This window comes from Dysidea avara, chromosome 1 (genome assembly GCF_963678975.1).
Source record: "Dysidea avara chromosome 1, odDysAvar1.4, whole genome shotgun sequence".
NCBI classification, from domain to species: Eukaryota; Metazoa; Porifera; class Demospongiae; order Dictyoceratida; family Dysideidae; genus Dysidea; species Dysidea avara.
Window position 1 is genome coordinate 8149124 of NC_089272.1, and position 5998 is coordinate 8155121.

The window sequence follows — 5998 nt, forward strand, 5'->3', positions numbered from 1 at the left end:
AGGTTGCCACTGTATCAGCGAACACGAAGACGTTGTGTACTAAAGATATTCAAGGTCGCCACTATCACAGAGAAGCAGAGAGAGGTTGTGTACTAAAGATATCAGAGGTCGCCACTATCTCTGCGATTAAGAACAGTTTACGTGAAGGGAAGTGAAGGCGCTGTTATCTCAGCGTAATATCATCTTTTAACCCAAAGTGAGAGGTAACTGCAGCAATACACTGTCATCAATTTTTCTTTAATAGAAACGTGTTTGTGGCGATTTTATTTTGTTTAATACTAAAGGTCACAGCATCCAATATTCTTCACTAGTATGAACTCCGATCTACAGCTAGGCTGAAGTTGTAATATTTACTCAACACGAATCGAACGCTCAAAATGTAGACTGGTTCGCTCGCTCGAGACTAGCTGAAACACGTCTCGGCTTTAATTAATCCGGGTCACATCCGGGTCAGTGGGTCATCCGGGTCAGCATGCAGTAGTGACCCGGTTTCAACGTTGAACGGAATGCTTTCTCAAATTGAAGCTTGCAGCTTACCATTGCTGTACAAGTTGTCGGTGGCACTTCCAGCAGGTAATCAAACGCACCCGAAGAAAGATAAAACGATTTTAAGGATCGATTGTGGGTCCTTGTTGGTTGTCAATAGGCATTCCAGCCTGATTTTTAAATTTTGGAAAAATGGGCTTTTTATATGCTCAATAGATAGAGTATTGATTGCTGATCTCAGAAATATATAGTTTGTTGGGTTGGAATTAGCTACTTTGGCATGCACAGTGCTTAAAAACTGAAAAAAGGAATTTTTCTCCAGGGCTGCCCATACATTTTAAAGGGAAAAATGGCACAATTGAATCAGGAAACCATCTAGCAATGTGGACTATCTTGAAACTACAGTTGCTTCTAGCTGCAAGTTTGCACATGTAATGAGAGTAACTTCAGATCGTATCGGATCTCAGTTATCTTAGTATGCTTTGTGGTGAGCAAATATGTTTCACCTACTGCACACTTCTCAATACAATGGTGTATACCCATAGGCAAGTGGTTATCTTAAGTAAGTAAAAACATCAAGTTAACAACTTATAAAGGTAAACAACTAAAGTTGAGGTACCACAATGATGCAACAATACTTAAGGTGGAGTTGTGGTTTCAATTATGGCATTGTTATGCCGACTTTGAAGTGGTTTATACTTTGAACTGATGACACAGCCATCATAAAATTGCTCTGGAGGTGAAAATCGCCAACCCAAGTGAAGTAACTACGCACTTTAAAGTAAGCACCAGTGACTACCTTCCACCCAACAGTACGTTTTTAAAAGTTTTAAAGTATTCTACATACATTGCATGGCTTGAAAAGATTACAAAACAACACAAAACTTACTTATATGTGACGCGCATGATAAAACTAAGATTTTCATGATGATCAGCGTGTGGACAAACCCCACAGCGATTTTCATCCTCATTGGAGCTCGGACGATGGAGCAATCCCAAGTTAAACACGAGTTGTTATTTTGTGCCAGGGCTCTATTGGCACATACCATTAAAGAGAGGAAGTTTCCATAACACGGAGTTAGGATATTACTGTATACTGCTGTACTCTAAATGATGCACATTTTCAGTAGCATTACACAGTTAGGCAGTTAACTCATTGGAGTGATCAGAGTGATTGGAGTGATCTAAGTGATTGGAGTGATCTGAGTGATTGGAGTGATCTGAGTGATTGGAGTGATCTGAGTGATTGGAGTGATCTGAGTGAATTGAGTGATCTGAGTGATTGGAGTGATTGGAGTGATCTGAGTGATCTGAGTGATTGGAGTGATCTGAGTGAATTGAGTGATCTGAGTGATTGGAGTGATTGGAGTGATCTGAGTGATCTGAGTGATTGGAGTGATCTGAGTGATTGGAGTGATCTGAGTGATTGGAGTAAACTGAGTGTTTGGAGTGATCTGAGTGATTGGAATGATCGGAGTGATTGGAGTGATCTGAGTGATTGGAGTATCTGAGTGATTGGAGTGATCTGAGTGATCTGAGTGATTGGAGTGATCTGAGTGATTGGAGTGATCTGAATGATTGGAGTGATCTGAGTGATCTGAGTGATTGGAGTGATCTGAGTGATTGGAGTGATCTGAGTGATTGGAGTGATCTGAGTGATTGGAGTGATCTGAGTGATCTGAGTGTTTGGAGTGATCTGAGTGACTGGAGTGATCTGAGTGATTGGAGTGATCTGAGTGATTGGAGTGATCTGAGTAATTGGAGTGATCTGAGTGATTGGAGTGATCTGAGTGATCTGAGTGATCTGAGTGATTGGAGTGATCTGAGTGATTGGAGTGATCTGAGTGATTGGAGTGATCTGAGTGTTTGGAGTGTTTCGAGTGATCTGAGTGATTGGAGTGATCTGAGTGATTGGAGTGATCTGAGTGTTTGGAGTGATCTGAGTGTTTGGAGTGATCTGAGTGATCTGAGTGATTGGAGTGATCTGAGTGATTGGAGTGATCTGAGTGATTGGAGTGATCTGAGTGATTGGAGTGATCTGAGTGTTTGGAGTGATCTGAGTGTTTGGAGTGATCTGAGTGATCTGAGTGATTGGAGTGATCTGAGTGATTGGAGTGATCTGAGTGATTGGAGTGATCTGAGTGATTGGAGTGATCTGAGTGATTGGAGTGATCTGAGTGATTGGAGTGATCTGAGTGATTGGAGTGATCTGAGTGATTGGAGTGATCTGAGTGTTTGGAGTGATCTGAGTGATCTGAGTGATTGGAGTGATCTGAGTGATTGGAGTGATCTGAGTGATTGGAGTGATCTGAGTAATTGGAGTGATCTGAGTGATTGGAGTGATCTGAGTGATCTGAGTGATCTGAGTGATTGGAGTGATTGGAGTGATCTGAGTGATTGGAGTGATCTGAGTGATCTGAGTGATTGGAGTGATCTGAGTGATTGGAGTGATCTGAGTGATTGGAGTGATCTGAGTGATCTGAGTGATTGGAGTGATCTGAGTGATTGGAGTGATCTGAGTGATTGGAGTGATCTGAGTGATCTGAGTGATTGGAGTGATCTGAGTGATTGGAGTGATCTGAGTGATTGGAGTGATCTGAGTGATTGGAGTGATCTGAGTGATTGGAGTGATCTGAGTGTTTGGAGTGATCTGAGTGATCTGAGTGATCTGAGTGATTGGAGTGATCTGAGTGATCTGAGTGATTGGAGTGATCTGAGTGATTGGAGTGATCTGAGTGATTGGAGTGATCTGAGTGATTGGAGTGATCTGAGTGATTGGAGTGATCTGAGTGATTGGAGTGATCTGAGTGATTGGAGTGATCTGAGTGATCTGAGTGATTGGAGTGATCTGAGTGATTGGAGTGATCTGAGTGATCTGAGTGATTGGAGTGATCTGAGTGATCTGAGTGTTTGGAGTGATCTGAGTGATTGGAGTGATCTGAGTGATTGGAGTGATCTGAATGTTTGGAGTGATCTGAGTGATCTGAGTGATCTGAGTGATTGGAGTGATCTGAGTGATTGCAATCATTCAGATCACTCAGATCACTCCAATCACTCCAATCACTCCAATCACTCAGATCACTCCAATCACTTAGATCACTCCAATCACTCTGATCACTCCAATGAGTTAACTGCCTAACTGTGTAATACTACTGAAAATGTGCATCATTTAGAGTACAGCAGTACACAGTAATATCCTAACTCCGTGTTATGGAAACTTCCTCTCCTTAATGGTATGTCTATTGGCGAATATACGGAGAATTTTTTTATTAAAAATCTTGGATACTGGAATACCTATCAATAGTAACAAAATACTAATTGTGACCGGGCCTGCAATAATAGGGCATGTGGGCACATGATTTTTACCTACTTTTTCATACTTTCATCATTCATAACGTTTTGTACCATTACGCTATGGTTTTGCAATTTTCAGCTCTTAGTAAGCATTTCATTGGCATCATGATGCAAGTTACAGAATGCAGAAATACTATTCCAGTACTGAGATATGACCTGTAGAATGACGGGGTGTAGTTTGTGCCCACATGCCCTGTTTTCGCAGGCCCGGTCACATTTATTGTGGGAATAGCTGACTCAATGTGTTCATCTTCGGATTGATCAAGAAGGGAACTTAATGAATGACTTGTTTTTACTATGTGAGTTGTTTTTGCTTACTTTGTGTACAGTCTGGGGACCAGCCTTTCACTAATAGGCATAAATCAGTATGTGTAGCTACGCTACAAAGGAAAGGAAACAAGTATGGTGACAAGCTGAATCAACTCAGTCTAAGCAGAATCTAAAGGAATTTTGTGCAGTGTGTTAGGAGCAAACATTCAGATACCTCAAGGAGCACAGCATTTCAGCTACCCTGATGCGCGGCGCGTACATACGTATCCAACGTCGTCTTTTTTTAACTAAGACGATATGAATACGCGAACGTCTATATCCTTCGTCTAAAAGCGTATCTGTCGTATAATGGTACCACTCCTTTAGACGAGGCTCGTATCGTGCCTCGTATCACACGACGTCTACAGTCGTATAGTGCTAATAGATTATTCATTGTTCGCCATATAAGGGTACAACGATTATTGTTAATTATAGAATAGAGGTCAACTGATGGTACAACCATTAATTTTGCACAATTAAAATCGTTAAGTTAGTTCAATCTTTCTATTATCGCGGACTCGCGAAGGTGGCTGCATGCTGCTGTCCCGTGACAGTGAAAGTAGCTAGCTACATGTGTCGGCTTGTTCAGCTATAAACTGTACGTATCCCTTGCTCATTGCCTGCAATGGTTTAAGAGCAGTTAATATAAGCAACAGATTGATCTTTTATTACCTGACTGAATCGAGTACCACACAAACAATTTTTTTGTGCTGATAGCATAGTACAACTTCACCTGTAGTCTATGCATTAAAAATAATAATTATGTAGCATATGTTGAATAGTACAAAATAGTTAAGTGCATTAACTTTATGCGTACTGTTTTGTCCATTATTGTTGTATTGTACTATACTTACATTAGGAAATGGACCAGTGTGCAGTTGCTGACAGAGAACATAGAAGAAATGAAGCACAATAACATGTGACAGAAGAATGACCATGTGAAACTGAACTTTATTACAACTGAGACATGACCTGGATCAGATTTTACCTGTTCCAGAGCAATGATTTCTTTTCTTCAGACTGATGGGCTGCCCTTACCACCACCCAGTACTGGCTAGAATTACCATAGATAATATAGTCCTTACCCGGGATTAGAAACGCCAGCTCAACACTGTACTTTAATCCAAGACTATCCGCACCCGCTTGCTATTAACACATTTGCAAGTGACGATAATAATATCCGTGAATATACGAATACCCGCCAAAAGTAGTGGACCGCGTGTTCTTTCTGAGAGATATTTTTGGCTGAAATCGCTAGCAGATGGGAACTCTCTACCGATAGTGATAGTTGTGAGTGTGCAAAGTTTAATATAAGCGTAGCTGAATGCTATCTGGGTCGAATTTAGGCTTATGGATCGCTTTGCCACGTACATTTGAAAACCAGCAAATTGAGTTTTGCACTGTATCTCTCTACCATGAGCTCTTAAGCGGTTTGTACTGGACGTACGATGCCTTGAGGACATTTACCACTGGAATAACATTGTTTTACTTACGTAGGACACTTGATGGTTCTAATTCAATACAAGTTTTATTCAAGAAATGATGTGTTTTGTTGTACCTATCCTGTTCATTGGTTTAAAAGTAGGAAGTGATTCTTGCTAGAATAGTGAAGGTTACTAGTCTGGTCAATGGAATAGACTGTTCTTTTTGCTTCAGGATGCCGTATAGAGCTAGTATTAATGCTTGAAAGTTGTACACAGCATTCGTTGATGCTAGTTATGCATGTTTGTGTGATAGTGCTATTTGCATGCTGCAAATATAGTGGCTTACACTGAAAGTAGTTGATTATATAATTAAATACTGTTTTGTAGAGGTAACATTGCTATGGGAAGAAGATTAAAGTTTGATG